We start from the raw sequence: 26,896 nt of genomic DNA on the forward strand, positions 1-26,896 counted from the left end.
CATGATGTTTATATAGTCAGTGAATTATATCGTGACATTATTTTCATAGTGGCTGTACTTTCATGGTGGCTATATTGTCGTTTCCTGTATTTTCACTGTTACTCTTTTGTGAAGATTGCTTTATTGTCATTGAAGCTATAGTGTCAAGGGGGATATATTTTCATAGCAGCAGTATTGTCATTATGAACATACCGTCATTTTGGCTATCTAATCATTTTGGTTATATTGCGAAGATTTACATATCGTCACCTTCGATATATTGTCAAGGTGATCTCTTTTATAGTTGCTATGTTGTCATTTTTTTTAGTCATGCATATTGTTTCATAAGCGATACATTATCGTGATAACTTTACTATTAAGGTGACAGTATATTATCATTGTGACAATATTGACAATATGACTATAATCTCTTAGTGGCTATATTGCTAAGATAACTATACTGTCATGGTGACTATTTCATGATGATGGTTATAATGACAGTTTGACTGCATTTTCATTGTAGCATATTTAATGGTGTTGATTTTGCCCTTGAAGATATATCATAAAAACGAGAATTTCCTTTTTTTTTAATTATCATGTAAATATATTGCCATGATATGCGATATTGCTATAGTTTCAGTACTGTCATGTTCAATGTATATTATGTTGGTTACATTACAATTAAAGTCTTAGTGGCAGGGTAACTATATTTTCTTGGTTGGATCATTTTGTTATGAAGATTTTATTGTATTTGTGAGTATATTCTCATTGTTACTGTGTTGCCATAAATTCTATATTGTCCTGGACACTACATATCCGGAAATCTATATTGTCATATCAGTTATATGATCATGGTAGCTTTATTGTCATAGTGAATATCTTGTCGTCGTGACTATATTATCATAATGGCTAAATTGTTATAGGAAATATGTTGACATGAGGGCTATATTTTCATGATATTCATAAAGTCATTGAAAGATTACTATCAAGGTGAGTCTAATAGCCTGGCGATTGATGTATATCGTGACATTATTTTCACGATAGCTACATTGTCATGGTGGCTATATTGTCGTTTCTTGTATTTTCAATGTTATTCTTTTGTGAAGATTACTTTATTGTCATTGTAGCTATAGTGTCATGGGGAATATATTTTCGTAGTGGCATTATTGTCATTATGAACATATCGTCATTTTGGCTATCTGCTCATTTTGGTTACATTGCGAAGATTTATATATCGTCACCTTGGCTATATTGGCAAGGCGATCTCTTTATAGTTGCTTTTTTCATTTTTTTTAATCATTTATATTTTTTTACGAGTGATACATTATCTTGATAACTATATCATTAAAGTGACAGTATATCGTCATGGTGACCATATTGTCATTATGACTACAATCTCTTAGTGGCTATATTGCTAAGATAACTACATATGACTACATTTTCATTGTAGCTTATTTAAAGGTGTTGATTTACCCTTGGAGATATATCATTATAATAAACGGATATTTCATTTTGTTTAAATCATGAGGTGAATGCATTGTCTTGATATGCTATATTGTTATAGTTTCAGTATTGTCATGGAGAATGTATATTATGTTGGCTACATTACAATGGAAGCCATAGTGGCAGGGTAGCTATATTTTCATGGTTTGATCATTTTGTTATTAGTATTTTATTGTATTTTTGAATATATTGTCATGGTGACTGTGTTGCCATAATTTCTATATTGTCATTTGATTTATTAAATTGATGGCAATATTGTCACAGAGACTGTATTGTCATGTTGTCTGTATGGTCATCATGGCTGTCTTGTCATCGTCACTCTATGGTCATGATGGCTATACTGTCGTTAAGATTACATTCTTATGGTAACTATATTGCCATCATGGCTTTTTCTCAGAGTAGCTATATTGTTAAGTAAGCTAACTTATTGTGGTGGGTATTTTTTTTTCCTTTTGGTATATTGCCATGATGGCTATACTAGAATTTTAGCAAGATTAGCATGGTTATATAGTGTTCGCAGCCCAACTGTTGTTTTGGACATTTTTTCATGGGAATACATTATCATGGTACCTACATTGTAAAGGTTACTATATATCATGCAAGCTACATTTTAAAGATGACGATATTTGCATGGCGGGTGTATTGTTATGTTCAATATAACGCCATCCTCGCTACATTATCTTGGTCGCTATATCAACTTGATGGCTATATTGCTACGGTCAATTTCATCGTTGGGATGTATTTTGTCTTTACCTACAATTTGGTTGTGATTATATGATCATGATAATATTTCTATGACGGCTTATTTGGCATCTTGAGTGTATCTGTCTGGATATCATATCATCATTTAACTTAGTCTGTCATGCTTTTAAACGGTGATGGTGCTTATGTGAAAATGCTGATTACATTATCATCATTAATGTATGATTATTGTAACTATATAGCAATGGCAATATCTTTTTTGATCATTTTGGTATGTTGACTTCATTTTGATAGTTGTTATATTGGTATGGCAGGTACCTTTTCATGGTTCTGACATTGTTTTATGTGCTATACCGTCAAGGCGGCTGTATAGTATTGATAAATTCTGTTTTGGACGCTATTGTCTCCTGGACACTATATACTTTAGAGGCTGTATGTTTCCTGTGATCCGAAAGCGACTCTTTTCTCACGGTATCTATATTATCAGGTGGCTATATTGACGTTGTGAACATCTTCTGAATGCTTCTTTAATGTTGCGTTGACTATATTGTTATATCAGTCATATGGCCATGGTGGCTTTGTTGTTATAGTGAATATATTGTAGTTGTGACTATATTATCATAATGGCTAAATTCTCATGGGAAATATGTTGATATGGATGCTATATACTCATTATACTTTTATAATAATTGTAAAAATATTTTCAAGTTTTCTCTAATATCATAGTGATTGATTTATGTTTTAACATTATTGTTATAGTAGCTGTTCAATCATGGTGGCTATATTGTCGTTTGACGCGTTTTCAATGTTACTATTTAATGAATATGGCTTTCATGTCATTGTAGCTATACTTTCCTTGGGAACAAATTTTCATAGTGACGCAATTGTCAATATGAAATAAAGTCCTTTTGGCTATCTTCTAATTTGGGTTACATTGCTATGTTATATATATCGTCACCTTGGCTATATTGGGAAGGTAATTTTTTTATAGGTGGTATATTATCATTTTTTACACATGCATATTCTGTTATAAACGATATATTATCATGATACCCATATCATTAAGGTGAAAATATTGGCATGGCGACTATATTGTCTTCATGACTGTAATATTATGACAACAATATAGGTACCATGATATATAGGCAACATGAAAAGACAGTCACCCCCTTGTAATATAACAAAAAATAACAAATAGCTATCATGGCAATATATTCATTTAATATTATAGCCACCATGGCAATATAGTTACAATATCAATATAACCTTAATGGAAATATAACTACCATTACCATATAGACACGATGACAATACAACCACCAAGACAATACAGGAACCATGACATTACATCATGACAATATAGCACCAATTCAACAAATCAAATGACAGTATAGATCTTATGGCAACAGTCACCATGACTACATACTCACAAGTGGAATAAAATCGACATAACAAAATGATTATATTATGAAAATATAGCCACTCTGCCACTATGGCTTCCATTGGAATATAGCCAACATAATAAAACATATACAATGACATTCCTGAAACCATAAAAATATAGCATCTCACGACAATGTAGTCCCCTAATGATTTAATCAAAATGAGAATCTCGTTTTATAATGATACAATCTCAAGGGCAAACTCAACACCAATATAAAAACTACCGTGAAAATATAGTCACCATGACATTATAACCATCATGATGAAATAGACATCATGACAATAGAGTTACTTTGGCAAGATATCCAACATGATATCATTGTCATAATAACAATATAGTCAAAATGCCAATATATAGTTACCGGAATGTTATAGTTATCATGATAATGTATCACTTACGACAAAAAATGCATAATTAAAAAAATTAAAAAATAGCAACCGTAGAAAAAGATCACGTTGCTAATATAGCCAAGGTGATGATATATATATGATAAAAATGTAACAAAAATAAGGATATGGTCAAAATGACAGTATGTTCATAATGACAATAATTCCACTATTAAAAATATTCTCCATGACACTATAGGTACGCTGATAGTAAAGCTATCTTCACAAAAGCGTAAAATTAAAATACAGCCAACTACAATATAGCCACCATGACAATACAGCCATCTTGACACTAATATCACGAAATAACTAAATCACCAGGACAATACAGTCACCTTGACAGTAATCTTACAATTACTTTATAAATATCATGAAAATATAGCCCCCATGTCAAGATATTTGCTATGACAATTTAACCATTATGAAACTATAGTCGCGACGACAATCTATTCACTATGACAATAAAGCTACCATGATCATATAACTGATATGACAATACAATCAAATCAAAAATATAGAAACATTCAACTTATATTCACAATGGCAATATAACCACCTGACAATATAGATACTGTTAATAGATAGTCGTTTTCGGATCATAGCAAAAATATAGACACCAGGACAATATAGTGTCAGTGAAAAAACAGTGACTCAGACAGGATTTATCAACATGATATGCTCATAACATTATAGCTGTTATAGAATTTTAGTGTACTTGACAAAATTATCACAATGAAATAAAACGACATTACAATATACTTACCATAATCATACACCAATCATGATTATATAATCAGCAGGTTGACATAAACAAGATCATAGTGTAAAAACCATGACAATTCAAGTGACATGATGAGATGATATCCATTCACTTACACTTAAAATACCACATAACTTTTCATGAAAATATTATCATGATCATATAATCACAACAGTATTGTCACTAATTACGAAATATATCCCGAAAGACAAAATTAACCATAACAATATAACCATCAAGTTGATATAGAGACCAAGATAATAGAGCCAGGACGGCATTATACTGAAAGTAAGAATAAAACCACCATGCCAATGTCTTCACCATGACAATGTAGCTAGCATGAAAATATATTAACCTTGACTATGTAGTTACAATGATAAAATTACAATTGAAAAATATCCACAACAAGAGTTTAGCTGCTAAAACACTATATCGCTATGCCAATATCGCTAAAATGTTATTATTGCCATCATGATAATATACCGCCAGAAAAGAAATATATATACCCAATACTCGACAATATAACTATTCTGACAATATTGCCAACATGAAAAGACAGTCACCTCCTTGTTATATAACAAAAATGACAAATAGCCATCATGGCGATATAGGGATGTAACAATACAGCCACTATGGTAATATAGTTACCATAACAATGTGATCTTAACGACAATGTAGCCAACATGACTATATAGTCACGTTGACAATAAAACCACCGTGACAATACAGATAACATGACAGTACCGTCTCTAAGACAATATTGCCATCAATTTGACAAATTATATGACAATATAGATATTATGGCAACATAGTCACTATGAAAATATACTCAGAAATGATATATAATCGCCATGATGAAATTATCCTACCATGAAAATATAACCACCTACCATTATGGTTTCCATTGCAATGTAGAAACAGTAATAAAAGATTTAACATGAAGGTACTGAAACCATAACAGTATAGTATATCACGGCAATGTAGTCAGCTGATAATTTAATCAAAATGACAATTTCTCTTCTATAATGTTGTATCCTCAAGGGCAATATCAACAACATTACAAAAGCTTCTACGAAAATAGTCATTATGACATTATAAAAATCATGATAAAAAAGTCACCATGACAATATTGTTATCTTGGCAATATAGTAACTGTGACATTATAGTCATAATGATAATATAGTCGCTATGACAATATTGTCACCATAAGAATATAATTATCATGATAATATTTCGCTTATGACAAAGTATGCAAGAGTTAAATAATGACAATATATCACCTATAAAAAGATCACCTTGCCAATATAGCTAAGGTGACGATATATACATTATAGCAATGTAACTAAAATTAGAAGATAGCCAAAATGACGGTATGGTCATAATGACAATACTGCCACTATGAAAATATGTTCCCCATGATACTATAGCTACACTGACAACAAAACATATTCACAAAAGAGCAACATTGAAATTACAGCAAACGAGAATATAGCCACCATCATATTTCAGCCACCATGATAATAATGTCACGATACAAATCATCACCATGTCATTAGTCACCTTGATAATAAACTTACAATGACTATATAAATATCATGAAAATATAGCTTCCATGTCAACATGTCTGCCATGATAATCTGGCCATTATGTTAACATAGTCATGTCGGCAATTTATTCACTATAACAATATAGCCACAATGATCATATAACTGATGTGACTATACAGTGAAAGAAGCAAAAAAGAAATATACATATCATATTCACTATGGCAGTATAACTACATGACAATATAGATACTGTGACAAATAGTTGCTTTTGAATCATAGCAAACACATAGCCGGCAGGACAACATAGTCTCTATGACAAAATAGCGACCAAGACAGGATATATCATTATAATATAGACACCTTGACAGTATAGACCATAAAACAATGTAACAATCATGAAACTGTACCTGCCAAAACATTATAGATGTCATGAAATTTTAGTCAACATGACAAAATTAGCATAATGAAATATCATCGGCATTACAATATAGTTACCATAATCATAGACCAATCATGATCATATAATCAGCAGGTTGACATAAGCAATATCACAGTATAAAAACCATGACAGTATAAGTGACATGATGATATGATATCCATACACATACACTTACAATACCAAAGAAGCCGCCATGAATATATTGTTATGTTGATCATATAATCATAACAATATTGTAGGTAGTAACAAATATATCCCCAACGACAAAATTAATCATAGCAATATACGCATCAACTTGTTATAGCGACCAAGATAATGTAGCGAGCATTGTATTGAGAATTACAATACAGCCACCGTGCCAATGTCTTCACCATGACAATATAGATACCATGAAAATATAGTAACGTTGATAATGTAGCTGCCATGGCAAAATATTCAGGACAGAAAATACCCAAAATATAGCCACAACTAGAGTTTAGCTGCTAAGACAATAAATCACCATGCCAATATCTCTAAAATGTTAGTATAGCCATCATGGCAATATATCAACAGAAAAAATACTCATCACAACGATATACCTAACTTGACAATATACTACTCTGACAATATACGTAACATTAAAAGACAGCCACCTCCTTGAAATATAAAAAAAAAAAAATGACAAATAGCCATCATGGCAATATGGTAACTAAAAAATATAGCTATCATGGCAATATGGTAACCAAACAATATAGCCATCATGGCAATATGATTACCATAGCAATGTATTCGTAATGGCAATATAGTCGCCATGTCCTTATAGTCACGATGACAATACAGCTACCATGACAATACAGAAAACATGAAAATACAGTCTCTAAGACAATATAGCCACCAACTCAACAAGTTAAATGACAATATAGATATTATGGCAACACAATCATGATGACAATATACTCAGAAATGTTATATAATCGTCATAATAAAATGATCCTACCATGAAAATATATTCACCCTGCCACTATGGCTTCCATTACAATATAGACACAATAACAAAACATTCAACCACGACAGTACTGAAACCATAACAATATAGCATATCATGACAATGTAGTTACTTGATCATTTAATGAAAAAGAAAAATTTCGCTTCTATTATGATATAACCTCAGGGACAAAATTTTATACACAATTAAAAAGCTGCCATGAAAATACAGTCACTATGACATAAATATCATGATAAAATAGTGACCATGGCAATATAGCCACTCTGAGATTATAGTCATTATGACAATATAGTCGCTATTAAAATAATGTCACCTTAATAATAAAGTTATCAAAATGATATATCGCTTGTGACAAAATATGCATGATTAGAAAATGACAGTATAGCACCTACAAAAAAAAGATCACCTTGCCACTATAATCAAGGTAACGATATATACATCATAGCAACGTAAAGAAAAAGAGATGATAACCAGAACGACGGTATGTTCATATTGACAATACTGCAACTATGAAAATTTGTTCCCCACGATTCTCCAGCTTCACTGACAATAAAGCTATCTTCACAAAAAGAGTACTATTGAAAAAATAGCAAACGACTATACAGCCATCAAGACAGTACAGCCACCATGACAATAATCTCTCGATATATATCAATCGCCAGGACATTAGCGTCACCTTGATAATGAATATACAATGAGTACATGAACATCATGAAAATATAGCGTCCATATAGATATATTTGTCGTGAAAATATAGCCTCCATATGAATATCTTTAAAGTGACAGTTTCGCCATTCTGCTAATATAGTCAAGTTGCTAATATATTCACCATAACAATAAAGCCACCATGATCACATAAATGATATGACAATATAGTCAACGCAACAATAAACGCATTTTTAAATTATATCCACTCTGAGAATATAGCCACATGAAAATATAGATACTGTGACAAAATAGTCATTTTTGGATCATAGCAAACATATAGCGTCCAAGAGAATATAGTCTCCATGACAAAATAGCGAAGAAGACAGGATTTGGCATCACAATACAGTCACCTTGACAGTATAGCCAATAAACCAGTGGAACAACCATGAAAATGTACCTACCATAACCATATAGCTTACATGAAAATATAGTTTTTTTTTTTTCAAACTATTCGCCATTTCCCGTGTTAGCGAGGTAGCGTTAAGAACTGAGGACTGGGCCATTGAGGGAATATCCTCACCTGGCCCCCTTCTCTGTTCCTTCTTTTGGAAAATTAAAAAAAATTGAGAGGGGAGGATTTCCAGCCCCCCGCTCCTTCCCCTTTTAGTCGCCTTCTACGACACGCAGGTAATACGTGGGAAGTATTCTTTCTCCCCTATCCCCAGGGAAAAGAAAATATAGTTACTATGACAAATTTATTACAATGAAATAAAAACGATATCACATTATGGTGTAGATAACCATACACCAATCATGATCATATAAGATAAAACCTTCAAAACAAAGCAAGGGTAGCGACAACGCATGGAGGAATAGCTACAACCTAGCTCTGAAAGACGATAGCAGCTCCGTACACGTCGGTAGCTGGTGCTCGACTTTTATCAGGTGACTACATTGTCATGATATGCTATATTGTCATGGTTTCAGTACTGTCGTAGTGAATGTATTATAATGTTAGCTATATTGCAGTGGCAGGGTGGCTAAATTTTCATGGTAGGATAATTTTGTTATCGCGGTTATATTGCATTTGTGATAATACTGTCGTGGTGACTGTGTTCCAGTAATATCTATATTATCATTTAATTTGTTGAACCGATTGCAATATTGTCGTAGAGACTCTAATGTCATGTTGCTTGTATTGTCATGATGGTTACATGTCATCTTGACTATATAGTCATGTTGGTTATATTACAGTTATGATTACATGGTTATGGTAACTATATTGCCATGGTGACTCTCTTGATTTGTGACTACATTGCCATGATAGCTATTTTTCATTTTTGTTATACTGTAAGGAGGTGATTGTCTTTCCATATTGAATATATTATCAGGGTAGCTATATAGTTATGTTCGCTATATCAGTGTGGTGCTTATTTTCTTCTTCTGGTGGTATATTGCCATGTTGCCTAGACTAACATTTTGGCGATATTGCCAGGGTGATATAGTGTCTTAGTAAATAAACTGTTATTGTGAATATGTTCCATGGGATTTTATTATCATAGTAGCGACATTGTCAATGTTATTATATTTTCATCGTACCTCCATTGTCATGGTGACGATATTGCCATTGTGGCTGTATTGTTATTTTCAATATAATGCCATCCTAACTACATTATCTTGGTCGTTATATTTACTTACTGGCTATATTGCTATGGTTAATTTTGTCGTTGGGGATATATTTTGTCATTAACTACAATTTTGTTTTAATCATATGATCATGATAAAATTTTCATGGTGGCTTATTTGGTAATGTGAGTGCAAGTGTATGGATATCATATTATTATGTCACTATACTGTCATTGTTTTTATACTGTGATGGTGTTTATGTCAGCCTCCTGATGATATCATCATGACTGATATATGATTATGGTAACTAAATTCTAGTGGCGATTATATTTCATTGTGATAATTTTGTCATGTTGCCTGCATTTTCATGGTAGCTATATTGTTATGGCAGTTACATTTCCATTGTTGTTTCATTGTTTTATCGGATATACTGTCAATGTGACTATATCTTAATTAAAAATCTTGTCTTTGTCGCTATTTAGTCATGGACACTATATTGTCCTGGAGCCTATATGTTTGCTATGATCGAAAGAGACTATTTTGTCACAACATCAATATTATCAGGTGCTTATATTGCCATAATGAATATGATTTGAAGGCTTCCTTATTGTTGCGTTGACTGTATTGTCATATCACTTATATGATCATGGCTATATTGTTACAGTGAATACATTGCAGTGTTTACTATATTATCATATTGGCTAAATTGTCATGGTAAGTATGTTGACATAGAAGCCTAATTTTCATGATGTTTTTATAGTCAGTGAATTATATCGTGACATTATTGTCATAGTGGCTGTACTATCATGGTGGCTACATTGTCGTTTCCTGTATTTTCACTGTTACTCTTTTGTGAAGATTGCTTTATTGTCATTGTAGCTATAGTGTCATGGGGGATATATTTTCATAGCAGCAGTATTTTCATTATGGACATACCGTCATTTTGGCTATCTACTCATTTTGGTTATATTGCGAAGATTTACATATCGTCACCTTGGTGATCTCTTTTATAGTTGCTATGCTGTCATTTTTTTTAGTCATGCATTTTTTTCATAAGCGATACATTATCGTGATAACTTTACTATTAAGGTGACAGTATATTGTCATTGTGACAATGTTGACAATATGACTATAATCTCTTAGTGGCTATATTGCTAAGATAACTATATTGTCATGGTGACTATTTCATGATGATGGTTATAATGGCAGTTTGACTGCATTTTCATTGTAGCATAGTTAATGGTGTTGATTTTGCCCTTGAAGAAATATTATAAAAACGAAAATTTCCTTTTATTTAAATTATTATGTGAATATATTGCCATGATATGCGATATTGCTATAGTTTCAGTACTGTCATGTTGAATGTATATTATGCTGGTTACATTACAATTAAAGTCATAGTGGAAGGGGAACTATGTTTTCATGGTTGGATCATTTTGTTATGACGATTTTATTGTATTTGTGAGTATATTCTCATGGTTACTGTGTTGCCGTAATTTCTATATTGTCCTGGACACTACATATCCTGAAATCTATATTGTTATATCAGTTATATGATCATGGTAGCTTTATTGTCATAGTGAATATCTTGTCGTCGTGACTATATTATCATAATGGCTAAATTGTCATAGGAAATATGTTGACATGAGGGCTATATTTTCATGATATTCATAAAGTCATTGAAAGATTACTACCAAGGTGACTCTAGTTGCCTGGCGATTGATGTATATCGTGACATTACTGTCACGATAGATGCATTGTCATGGTGGCTATATTGTCGTTTCCTGTATTTTCAATGTTACTCTTTTGTGAAGATTGCTTTATTGTCATTGTAGCTATAGTGTCATGGGGAATATATTTTCGTAGTAGCAGTATTGTCATTATGAACATATCGTCATTTTGGCTATCTGCTTATTTTGGTTACATTGCGAAGATTTACATATCGTCACCTTGGCTATATTGGCAAGGTGATCTCTTTATAGTTGCTATATTGTCATTTGTTTAATCATGTATACTTTTTCATGAGTGATACATTATCTTGATAACTATATCATTAAAGTGACAAAATATTGTCATGGTGATTATATTGTCATTATGTCTACAATCTCTTAGTGGCTATATTGCTAAGATAACTACATGTGACTACATTTTCATTGTAGCTTATTTAATGGTGTTTATATACCCTTTGAGATATATCATTATAAAGACGGATATTTCATTTTGTTTAAATTATGAGGTGAATACATTGCCATGATATGCTATATTGATATAGTTTCAGTACTGTCATGATGAATGTATATTATGTTGGCTACATTACAGTGGAAGCCATAGTGGCAGCGTGGCTTTATTTTCATGGTTTCATCATTTTGTTATTAGTATTCTATTGTATTTTTGAATATATTGTCATGGTTTCAGTACGTCGGGGAATGTATTAAAAATTTTTTAGAAAATTTTGCAGTGGCGGGGGGGCAAAATTTTTCATGGTGGGATAATTTTTTATCGCGGTTATATTGCATTTGTGTTTTAATCCCTTTTTTTTTTTTTTTTTTTCCGGGGTTTGACGGGGTTTTTCCAGAAATTTAATCAATTTTATTTTTTAATTTTTTTGAAGCGATTGCAATATTGTCTTTAGAGACTCTAATGTAAAGTTCCCTTGTATTTTCATGAGGGTTTTAATGTCATCTTGACTATATAGTCATTTTGGGTTATACCCCCTTTATGATTACATGGTTATGGTAACTATATTGCCATGGTGCTTTTATTTGGGGGTTTTCTTTTGCCATGATAGCTATTTTTTTTTGTTTTTAAAATTTATTTTGTAAGGGGGTGTTTTTCCTTTTCCTTTTGGTATTGGGTTTTTTATCGGGGGTTTGGGGCTAAAATGTCTTAAGTTACTTTTATTCATTTGTTGGCTTTTTTCTTCTTTTGGGTTTTTATTTCCTTTTGTGGGGAAAATTTTTTTTTTGGGGTATTTTTGGCCATGATGGATTTTTTTAGAATTTTAAAAGTTAAAGGGGTGTATATTTTCCCAAATGGGAAATTTTTTTAAATCTTTGTAGGTTTACATTTTTAAGGTTACTTTTTTTAAAGGGAAGCTCCATTAAAAGGTGACATTTTGGGCCTTTGGGGGGGTTATTGTTATTTTAAATAAAAGCCACCTCTACATTTTTTTTCGCTATTTTTCCCCTTGTGGCTATATTGTTAGGGTTAATTTTCTTTGGGGGGATTATTTTGTCTTTACCTAAAATTTGGTTTTTTTATTTTAAACATAATAAAAATTTTTAGGGCGTTTATTTGGAATTTGGGGGTGTATTTGTTAATTATTTTATCATGTAATTATTTTTGGTTTTTGTTTTAAACGGTGAGGGTGTTTATGTAAAATCCGGGTTAATTATCATTTTAATATGATTTTTGGTAATTTAATGGTAAGGGGTTTTATTTTTTTGGGATTTTTTTGGGTAATGACTTTTTTTTATGGTAGATTTTGGGAAATTGGCAGGAAACTTTTTAAATGGTTTCTTTTTTTTTATGGCTATCCTGTAAAGGGGCTTTATTTTTTAAATTCTTTTTTTGGGGCGTTTATTTTTAAAGGAACACTATATTTTGGGGGCCAATATGTTTCCTATGATCAAAAAAGGCTATTTTGTCACGGATCTTTTGTCAGGGGGTTTATATTGCCTTTAAAATTTTTAATTTTCTTTAAATTGTTGCGTTACTTATTTTTATTTCATTAAGGGAAAAGGGATTTTTGTTATAGGAAAATATTGGTTTGACTTTCATCAAAATTGGCAAAATTTTCAGGGGTATTTTATTTTGGACTTTTTCCAGCTTTATTTTAAAAAATTTTTTAATTTATTTTAAAATTGAAATTTATTTTTTGACATTATTGTTTTTGGGCTGTACTTTATGGTGGAAATTTTGTCGTTTGGGGTTTTTAAATTTACTTTTTGTAAAATTTTCCTTTTAAATTGTCATTGTAGCTATTTTTCCCGGGGGGGAAAATTTTCATGGGAGCAATTTTTCATTATGAAAAAAAGTCTTTTTGGGCTTTTTTCTTTTTTGGGTTAAATTGCAATTTATTATATCGCCCACCTTGGCTATTTTGGGCAAGGTGATTTTTTTTATAGTTGCTATTTGTCTTTTTTTTAAATCTTTACTTTTTTCATGAGGATACATTTTCTTGATAACTTATTTTAAAAGTGAAGTTTTATTGTCATTGTGACAAGGGTTGAAAAAAGACTATAATCTCTTGGGGAAAAAAAAAAATTTTTGGCTAAATTGGGGGGCCCTTAAAAAATTTAAAAAAAACCTTTTTTTAAATTTTTTTTCCATGGTTTTTGGTTTATTTCATGATGTTTTTGGGTTCTTTAAATTAAAGTTTGGGGAAGGGCTTTTTTCTTTGTACAAAAATTTAAAGGTTTGGGATTTTCCCCTTAAAGTATATCGTGAAAACGAAAATTTTTCCTTTTTTTTTTAAATTTATTTTTTGTAAAATTTTTTATTGAAATTTTTAGCATATTGTCGGGGGTTTTTCAGTACGTTTTGGTCATTTAAAAATATTATTTTGGATTTTTTTTTTTACTTAAATTTAAATCGTACCGGCAAGGGGGTCCCCTTTATATTTTTTTGTTTTTGGAATCAATTTTTTTATAAACATTTTTATTTATTTGGGGAAGTATATTTCATGGTTTGTGTTGCCTAATTTCTATATTGTCCTGGACATACATATCCTAAAATCTATATTGTTATATCAGTTATTTTTTTTCTTGGTAGCTTTATTGTCATAGTGAAAAATCTTGTCGTGGGTGACTATATTTCATAAGGGCCCAAAAATTTTTTCCTAGGAAATATGTTGACATGAGGGGTATATTTTCATGGGTTAAATTTTTAAAAATCATTGAAAGATTTCTACCAAAGGGGACTTATTCCTGGCGATTGTGTTTTATGTGACATTATTGTCACGGGTAGTGCATTGTCATGGTGGCTAATTGTCTTTCCGTATTTTCAATGTTATTTTTGGTTTTTGATTGCCCTTTTTTGTCATTTTTAGCTATTGTGTCAGGGGAATTTTTATTTTCGAAATAGCAGTATTGTCCTTATGAACATATCGTCATTTTGGGTATTTTGCTTTTTTTGGTTACATTTTCGGGGGAAGGGGGTTTTTTCATATCGTACCTTGGCTATATTGGCAAGGGGATCCCTTTATATTGCTAATATTGTATTTTTTAATTTTATTTTATATTTTTCTTTGGGGATTTCCTTATCTTGGGTAACTATATCCCTTTTAAAATGCAGTATATTGTCATTGGGGGACCAAAATTTTTCAATTTTGACTAAATCTCTTTGTGGGTATATTGCTAAATAATACTTTTGACTCATTTTATTTTAGCCTTTTTTAATGGTTTTGGTTTTCCCTTGGGGAAAAAATTTATAAAAACGGAAAAATTTTTTTTTTTAAATTAAAAGGGGAAAAATAAATTTTCCCTGATATGCAAATTTTTTATAAATTTCAGTACTGTCATGGTGAATGTATATTATGTTGGCTACATTACAATAAAGCCTAGTGGCAGGTGCTATATTTTCATGGTTGAAACATTTTGTTATGACGATTTTATTTTTTTGTGATATATTTTATGGTTATGCGTTGCCGTAATTTCTAATAGTTAATGGACACTTATATTGAAATCTTTATTGTAAATAGTTATATGTCCCTGGTAGCTTTATTGTCATAGTATTCTGTCGTCATGACTAATTATCAATATTGGCTTAATTGTCATAAAAGATGTTGACATGGGGTTATATTTTCATTGATATTCATAAAGGTCATTGAAAATTACACAAGGGGACCTATAGCCTGGCGATTGATTTTATATCGTGGCATTATTGTCACGATAGTGCATTGTCATGGTGGCTATATTTTCGTTTCCTGTATTTTAATGTTACTCTTTTTGAAGATTGCCTTTATTGTCATTGTAGTATAGTGTCATGGAAATTATTTTGTAGTAGCAGTATTGTCATTATAACATATCGTCATTTTGCTATCTTCTTATTTTGGTTACATTTCTATCTTATATATATCATCACCTTGGCTATATTAGCAACGTGATCTTTTTTCTACGGTTGCTATATTGTCATTTTTTTAATCATTATATTTTTTCATGAGTGAAAACATTTTTTTTTTCTTTGGTATATTGCCCTGATGGCTATACTATAATTTTTGGCAAATTTAGCAAAGGTTTTTTTATATAGCGTTTTTCGCAAGCACATTTTTTTTGTTTTGGACATTTTTTCATGGAATAATTATCATGGTTTCCTTTTATTGTCATTTAGGTATATATTTCATGCAAAGCTAAAAATTTAAAGGTGAACGATATTAGCATTTGGGGTTGTATTGTTATGTTGAAATATAAGCATCCTTTGGGTACATTATATTGGTGCTATATCAACCTTGATCTATTTTATTCAAAAACGTCAATTTCATCGTTGGTGATTGTATTTTGTCTTTTTTCTTTAACCTACAAGTATGCAAGAGTTAAATAATGACAATATATCACCTATAAAAAGATCACCTTGCCAATATAGCTAAGGTGACGATATATACATTATAGCAATGTAACTAAAATGAGAAGATAACCAAAATGACGGTATGGTCATAATGAAAATACTGTCACTATGAAAATATGTTCCCCATGACACTATAGCTACACTGACAACAAAGCCATATTCACAAAAGAGCAACATTGAAAATGCAGCAAACGAGAATATAGCCACCATCATATTTCAGCCACCATGATAATAATGTCACGATAAAAATCATCACCATGTCATTACTCACCTTGATAATAAACTTACAGTGACTCTATAAGTATCAAGAAAATATAGCCTCCATGTCAACGTGTCTGCCATGATACTCTGGCCATTATGATAATATAGTCATTACGGCAATTTATTCACTATAACAATATAGCCACAGTGATCATTTAACTGCTGTGACTATACAGTCAAAGAAGGAAAAATGAAATATACAAATCATATTCACTATGGCAGTATAACTGCATGACAATGTAGATACTGTGACAAATAGTCGCTTTTGAATCATAGAAACATATAGCCGGCAGGACAACAGTCTCTATGAGAAAATAGCGACCAAGACAGTATATATTATTATAATATAGACACCTTGACAGTATAGACCATAAAACAATATAACAATCATGAAACTGTACCTGCCAAAACATTATAGATGTCATGAAATTTTAGTCCACATGCCAAATTATCATAATGAAATATCATCGGCATTACAATATAGTTACCATAATCATAGACCAATCATGATCATATAATCAGCAGGTTGACATAAACAATATCACAGTATAAAAACCATGACAGTATAAGTGACATGATGATATGATATAATACACATACACTTACAATACCAAAGAAGCCGCCATGAATATATTGTTATCATGATCATATAATCATACCACTATTTTAGGTAGTGACAAATATATCCCAACGACAAAATTAATCATAGCAATATAGCCATCAACTTGTTATAGCGACCAAGATAATATAGCGAGCATTGTATTGAGAATTACAATACAGCCACCGTGCCAATGTCGTCACCATGACAATATAGCTACCATGAAAATATAGTAACGTTGATGATGTAGCTGCTATGGCAAAATATTCAAGATAGAAAATACCCAAAGATAGCCACAACAAGAGTTTAGCTGCTAAGACGATATATCACCATGCCAATATCTCTAAAATGTTAGTATAGCCATCATGGCAATATATCAACAGAAAAATACTCATGACAACGATATAGCTAACTTGACAATATACTACTCTGACAATATTGGTAACATTAAAAGACAGCCACCTCCTTGAAATATAAAAAAAAGACACATAGCCATCATGACAATATAGTAACTAAACAATATAGCCATCATAGCAATATGGTAACAAAACAATATAGCCATTATGGCAATATGATTACCTTAGCAATGTATTCTTAATGGCAATATAGTCAACATGTCCTTATAGTCACGATGACAATACAACTACCATGACTATAGAGAAAACATCAAAATTCAGTCTCTAAGACAATATTGCCACTAATTCAACAAGTTAAATGACAATATAGATATTATGGCAACACAATCACGATGACAATATACTCAGAAATGTTATATAATCGTCATTTTAAAATGATCCTACCATGATAATATAGTCACCCTGCCACTATGGCTTCCATTACAATATAGCTACAATAACAAAGCATTCACCACGACAGTACTGAAACCATAACAATATAGCATATCATGACAATGTAGTCACTTGATCATTTAATGAAAAAAAAAAAATTTCGCTTCTATTATGATATAACCTCAGGGAGAAAATTTTATACACCATTAAAAAGCTGCCATTAAAATACAGTCACTATGACATAGATATCATGATAAGATAGTGACCATGGCAATATAGCCACTCTAAGATTAGAGTCATTATGACAATATAGTCGCTCTTAAAATAATGTCACCTTAATAATAAAGTTATCAAAATGATATATCGCTTGTGACAAAAAATGCATGATTACAAAATGACAGTATAGCACCTATAAAAAAGATCACCTTGCAAGTATAGTCAAGGTGACGATATATACATCATAGGAACGTAAAGAAAAAGAGATGATAACCAGAACGACGGTATGTTCATAATGACAATACTGCAACTATGAAAATATGTTCCCCACGATTCTCCAGCTTCACTGACAATAAAGCCTTCTTCACAAAAAGAGTACTACTGAAAAAATAGCAAACGACTATACAGCCATCAAGACAGTACAGCCACCATGACAATAATCTCTCGATAAAAATCAATCGCCAGGACATTAGCGTCACCTTGATAATGAATATACAATGAGTACATGAACATCATGAAAATATAGCGTCCATATAAATATATTTGTCGTGAAAATATAGCCTCCATATGAATATCTTTAAAGTGACAGTTTCGCCATTCTGATAATATAGTCAAGACGATAATATACTCACCATAACAATAAAGCCGCTATGATCACATAAATGATATGACAATATAGTCAACGCAAAAATAAACGCATTTATAAATCATATCCACTTTGACTATACAGCCATATGAAAATATAGATATCCTGAGAAAATAGTCATTTTTGGATCATAGCAAACATATAGCGACCAAGAGAATATAGTCTCTATGACAAAATAGCGAAGAAGACAGGATTTATCATCAAAATACAGTCACCTTGACAGTATAGCCAATAAAATAGTGGAACAACCATGAAAATGTACCTACCATAACAATATAGCTTACATGAAAATATAGTTACTATGACAAATTCATTATAATGAAATATAAACGATATCACATTCTGGTGTCGATAATCATACACCAATCATGATCATATAAGATAAAACCTTAAAAACAAAGCAAGGGTAGCGACAACGCAGGGAGGAATAGCTACAATCTAGCTCTGAAAGACGATAGCAGCTCCGTGCACGTCGGTAGCTGGTGCGCGACTGTCATCAGGTGACTACATTGTCATGATATGCTATATTGTCATGGTTTCAGTACTGTTGTAGTAAATATATTATTATATAAGCTATATTGCAGTGGCAGGGTGGCTAAATTTTCATGGTAGGATGATTTTGTTATCGCGGTTATGTTGCATTTGTGATAATACTGTCATGGTGACTGTGTTCCAGTAATATCAATATTATCATTTAATTTTTTGAAGCGATTGCAATATTGTCGTAGAGACGCTAATGTCATGTTGCCTGTATTGTCATGATGGTTGAATGTCATATTGGCTATATAGTCATGTTGGTTATATTCCAGTTATGATTACATGGTTATGTTAACTATGTTGCCATGGTGACTATATTGATAGGTGACTACATTGCCATGTAGCTATATTTCATTTTTGTTATACTGTAAGGAGGTGACTGTCTTTTCTTATTGAATATATTATCAGGGTAGCTATATTGTTAAGTTAGCTACATCATTGTGGTGCTTATTTTCTTTTTCTGGTGCTATATTGACATGATGCCTAGACTAACATTTTGGCGATATTGGCATGGTGATATAGTGTCTTAGCAAATAAACTGTTATTGTGGATATGTTCCATGGGATTTTATTATCATGATAGCTACATTGTCAATATTACCATATTTTCATGGCAGCTCCATTGTCATGGTGACGATATTGCCATTGTGGCTGTATTATCATTTTCAATATAATGCCATCCTAACTACATTATCTTGGTCGCTATATTTACTTGCTGGCTATATTGCTATGGTTAATTTTGTCGTTGGGGATATATTTTTTCATTAACTACAATTTTGTTTTAATCATATGATCATGATAACAATATTTTCATAGCGGCTTATTTGGTAAGGTAATTGCAAGTGTATGGATATCATATTACCATGTCACTATATTGTCATGGTTTTTATACTGTGATGGTGTTTATGTCAGCCTCCTGATGATACTATCATGATTGATATATAATTATGGTAACTAAATTGTAATGGCGATTATATTTCATTGTGACAATTTTGTTATGTTGCCTGCATTTTCATGTTAGCAATATTGTTATGGCAGGTTCATTTTCATTGTTGTTTCATTGTTTTATCTGCTATACTGTCAAGATGACTATATCTTAATTAAAAATCTTGTCTTGGTCGCAATTTTGTCATGGACACTATATTGTCCTGGAGCCTATATGTTTGCTATGATCCGAAAGAGACCATTTTGTCACAGCATCAATATTGTCAGGTGCTTATATTGCCATAATGAATATAATTTGAAGGCTTCCTTATTGTTGCGTTGACTGTATTGTCATATCACTTATATGATCATGGCTATATTGTTATAGTGAATATATTGCCGTCTTGACTATATTATCATATTTTTTAAATTGTCATGATAAGTATGTTGACATGGAAGCCTTATTTTCATGATGTTTATATAGTCAGTGAATTATATCGTGAGATTATTGTCATAGTGGCTGTACTTTCATGGTGGCTATATAGTCGTTTGCTGTATTTTCACTGTTACTCTTTTGTGAAGATTGCATTATTGTCATTGTAGCTATAGTGTCAGGGGTGATATATTTTCATAGCAGCAGTATTCTCATTATGAGCATACCGTCATTTTGGCTATCTACTCATTTTGGTTATATTGCGAAGATTTACATATCGTCACCTTGGCTATATTGTCAAGGTGATCTCTTTTATAGTTGCTATATTGTCATTTTCTTTAGTCGTGCATATTTTTTCATAAGCCATACATTATCGTGATAACTTTACTATTAAGGTAAAAGTATATTGTCATTGGGACAATGTTGACGTTATGACTATAATCTCTTAGTGGCTACATTGCTAAGATGACTATACTGTCATGGTGACTATTTCATGATGATGGTTATAATGACAGTTTGACTGCATTTTCATTGTAGCATATTTAATGGTGTTGATTTTGCCCTTGAAGATATATCATAAAAACGAGAATTTCCTTTTTTTAAATTATCATGTGAATATATTGCCATGATATGCGATATTGATATAGTTTCAGTACTGTCATTTTGAATGTATATTATGATGGTTGCATTACAATCAAAGTCATAGTGGCAGGGTAACTATATTTTCATGATTGGTCATTTTGTTATGACGATTTTATTGTATTTGTGAGTATATTCTAATGGTTACTGTGTTGCCGTAATTTCTATATTGTCCTGGACACTACATATCCTGAAATCTATATTGTCATATCAGTTATATGATCATGGTAGCTTTATTGTCACAGTGAATATCTTGTCGTCGTGACTATTCCATCATAATGGCTGAATTGTCATAGGAAATATGTTGACATGAGGGCTATATTTTCATGATATTCATAAAGTAATTGAAAGATTACTATCAACGTGACGCTATTGATGTATACCGTGACATTATTGTCACGATAGCTGCATTGTCATAGTGGCTATATTGTCGTTTAATGTATTTTCAATGTTACTCTTTTGTGAAGATTGCTTTATTGTCATTGTAGCTATAGTGTCATGGGGAATATATTTTCGTAGTAGCAGTATTGTCATTATGAACATATCGTCATTTTGGCTATCTGCTCATTTTGGTTACTTTGCGAAGATTTACATATCGTCACCTTGGCTATATTGGCAAGGTGATCTCTTTATATTTGTTATATTGTCATTGTTTTTAATCATGTATATTTTTTCATGAGTGAAACATTATCTTCATAACTATATCATTAAAGTGACAGTATATTGTCATGGTGACTATATTGTCATTATGACTACAATCTCTTAGTGGCTATATTGCTAAGATATCTACATGTGAATACATTTTCATTGTAGCTTATTTAATAGTGTTGATTTACCCTTGGAGATATATCATTATAAAAACGGATATTTCATTTTGTTTAAATTATGAGGTGAATACATTGTCATGATATCCTATATATAGCTTCATTACTGTCATGGTGAAAGTATATTATGTTGGCTACATTACAATGGAAGCCATAGTGGCAGGGTGGCTATATTTTCATGGTTTGATCATTTTGTTATTAGTATTTTATTGTATTTTTGAATATATTGTCATGGTGACTGTGTTGCCATAATTTCTATATTCTCATTTGATTTATTAAATTGATGGCAATATTGTCATGGAGACTGTATTGTCATGTTACCTGTATGGTCATCATGGTTGTCTTGTCATCGTGACTCTATGGTCATGATGCCTATACTGTCGTTAAGATTACATTCTTATGGTAACTATATTGCCATCATGGCATTTTGTCAGAGTAGCTATATTGTTAAGTTAGCTATCTTATTGTGGGGGGTATTTTTTTTCCTTTTGGTATGTTGCCAAGATGGCTATACTAGAATTTTGGCAAAATTAGCATAGTGATATAGTGCTGGCAGCCCAAGTGTTGTTTTGGACATTTTTTCATGGGAATACATTATCATGGTACTTACATTGTCAAGATACATTGTAAAGATGACGATATTGGCATGGAGGGTGTATTGTTATGTTCAATATAACGCCATCCTGGCTACATTATCTTGGTCGCTATATCAACTTGATGGCTATATTGCTACGGTCAATTTCATCGTTTTGGATGTATTTTGTCTTTACCTACAATTTGGTTGTGATTATATGATCATGATAATATTTCTATGAAGGCTTATTTGGCATTTTGAGTGTATCTGTCTGGATTTCATATCATCATGTGACTTAGTCTGTCATACTTTTAAATGGTGATGTTACTTATGTGAAAATGCTGATTACATTATCATCATTAATGTATGATTATTGTAACTATATTGCAATGGAATATCTTTTTTGATCATTTTGGTATGTTGACTTCATTTTGACAGTTATATTGGTATGGCAGGTATATTTTCATGGTTCTGACATTGGTTTATGGGCTATACTGTCAAGGCGGCTGTATAGTATTGATGAATTCTGTTTTGGACGCTATTGTCCCCTGGACACTATATACTTTAGAGGCTTTATGTTTCCTATGATCTGAAAGCGACTATTTTCTCACGGCATCTATATTGTCAGGTGGCTATATTGTCGTTGTGAACATATTCTGAATGTTTCTTTAATGTTGCGTTGACTATATTGTTATATCAGTTATATGGCCACGGTGGCTTTGTTGTTATAGTGAATATATTGTAGTTGTGACTATACTATCATAATGGCTAAATTGTCATAGGAAATATGTTGATTTTGATGCTATATTCTCATGATACTCTTATGGTAATTGTAAATTTTTTTTCAAGTTTACTCCAATATCACAGAGATTGATTTATGTTTTGACATTAGTGTTATGGTGGCTGTACAATTATGGTGGCTATATTGTCGTTTGATACGTTTTCAGTGCTACTATCTAGTGAATATGGCTTTAATATCAGTGTCGCTATACTTTCATTGGGAACAAATTTTCATAGTGAAGCAATTGTCATTATGAAATAAAGTCATTTTGGCTATCTTCTAATTTGGGTTACATTGCTATGTTATATATATCGTCACCTTGGATATATTGGGAAAGTGATTTTTTTTATAGGTGGTACATTGTTATTTTTTAATCGTGCATATTCTGTTATAAGTGATATATTATCATGATACCCATATCATTAAGGTGAAAATATTGGCATGGCGACTATATTGTCTTTATGACTGTAATCTTATGACAACAATATAGGTACCCTGATATATAGGCAACATGAAAAGACAATCACACCCATGTAATATAACAAAAAATAACAAATAGCCATCGTGGCAATATATTTATTTAATGATATAGCCAACATGGCAATATAGTTACCATATCAATATAATCTTAATGGAAATATAACTAACATGACCATATAGACACGATGACAATACTACCACCAATCCAATACAGGAAGCATGACATTATATTATGACAATATAGCCACCAATTCAACAAATCAAATGACAGTATAGATATTATGGCAACAGTCATCATGACAATATACACACAAGTGGAATATAATCGACATAACAAAATGATTATATTATGAAAATATAGCCACTCTGACAATATGGCTTCCATTGGAATATAGCCAACATAATAATACCTCGCAAACGCGGGAGACAGCGGCAAAAAAAAAAAAAAAAAAAAAAATAATACATATACAATGACATTCCTGAAACCATAAAAATATAGCATATCACGACAATGTAGTCCCCTAATGATTTAATCAAAATGAGAATCTCTTTTTATAATGATACATCTTCAAGGATAAACCCAACACCAATATAAAAGCTACCGTGAAAATGTAGTCACCATGACATTGTAACCATCATGATGAAATTGATATCATGACAATAAAGTTACTTTGGCAAGATATCCAACATGATATCTTTGTCATAATAAAAATATAGTCAAAATGCCAATATATAGTTACCGGAATGTTAGAGTTATCATGATAATGTATCACTTACGACAAAAAATGCATGATTAAAAAAATGAAAATATAGCAACCGTAGAAAAAGATCACGTTGCTGATATAGCCAAGGTGATGATATATATATGATACAAATATAACCAAAATAAGGAGATGGCGAAAATGACAGTATGTTCATAATGACAATCATTCCACAATGAAAAGATATTCTCCATGACACAATAGGTACACTGAGAGTAAAGCTATCTTCACAAAAGCGTAGAATTAAAATACAGCAAACTACAATATAGCCACCATGATAATACAGCCATCTTGACAATAATATCACGATATAACTCAATCATCAGGACAATAGAGTCACCTTGACAGTAATCTTACAATAACTTTATAAATATGAAAATATAGCCCCCATGTCAAGATATTTGCTATGACAATTTAGCCATTATGAAAATATAGTCACGACGACAATCTATTCACTATGACAATAAAGCTACCATGATCATATAACTGATATGACAATATAATCAAAGCAAAAATATAGAAACATTCAACTTATATTCACAATGGCAATATAACCACCTGACAATATAAATACTGTTAATAGATAGTCCTTTTCGGATCATAGCAAAAATATAGACTCCAGGACAATATAGTCTCTGTGAAAAAACAGTGACTCAGACAGATTTATCATCATGATATGCTCATAACATTATAGCTGTCATGGAATTGTAGTCAGCATGACAAAATTATCACAATGAAATAAAACGACATTACAGTATAGTTACCATAATCATACACCAATCATGATTATATAATCAGCAGGTTGACATAAACAAGATCATAGTGTAAAAACTATGACAATTTAAGTGACATGATGAGATGATATCCATTCACTTACACTTACAATACCACATTAGTTTTCAGGAAAATATTATCATGATCATATAATCACAACAGTATTGTCGCTAATTACAAAATATATCCCGAAAGACAAAATTAACCATAACAATATAGCCATCAAGTTGATATAGCGACCAAGATGATTTAGCCAGGACGGCATTATATTGAAAGTAAGAATACAACCACCATGCCAATGTCTTCACCATGACAATGTAGCTACCATGAAAATATAGTAACCTTTACTATGTAGCTAAAATGATAAAATATACAATTGAAAAATATCCACAACAAGAGTTTAGCTGCTAAAACACTATATCGCTATGCCAATATCGCCAAAATGTTATTATTGCCATCATGATAATATACCGCCAGAAAAGAAATATATATATACAATACTCGACAATATAGCTATTCTGACAATATTGCCAACATGAAAAGATAGCCACCTTCTCGTTATATAATAAAAATGACAAATAGCCATTATGGCGATATAGAGATTTAACAATACAGCCACTATGGTAATATAGTTACCATAACAATGTGATCTTAACACAATGTAGCCAACATGACTATATAGTCACGTTGACAATACAACCACCGTGACAATACAGATAACATGGCAGCAACGTCTCTAAGACAATATTGCCATCAATTTGACAAATTATATGACAATATAGATATTATGGCAACATAGTCACCATGACAATATACTTAGAAATGCAATATAATCGCCATGATAAAATTATCCTACCATGAAAATATAGCCACCTACAATTTTGGTTTCCATTGCAATGTAGAAACAGTAATAAAAGATTTACCATGAAGGTACTGAAACCATAACAGTATAGCCTATCATGGTAATGTAGTCAGCTCATAATCTAATCAAAAAGACATTTTCTCTTCTATAATGGTATATCCTCAAGGGCAATATCAACACCATTACAAAAGCTTCTACGAAAATAGTCATAATGAC

The sequence above is a fragment of the Panulirus ornatus genome, chromosome 55 (assembly GCF_036320965.1).
Source record: "Panulirus ornatus isolate Po-2019 chromosome 55, ASM3632096v1, whole genome shotgun sequence".
In the NCBI taxonomy this organism is placed as follows: domain Eukaryota; kingdom Metazoa; phylum Arthropoda; class Malacostraca; order Decapoda; family Palinuridae; genus Panulirus; species Panulirus ornatus.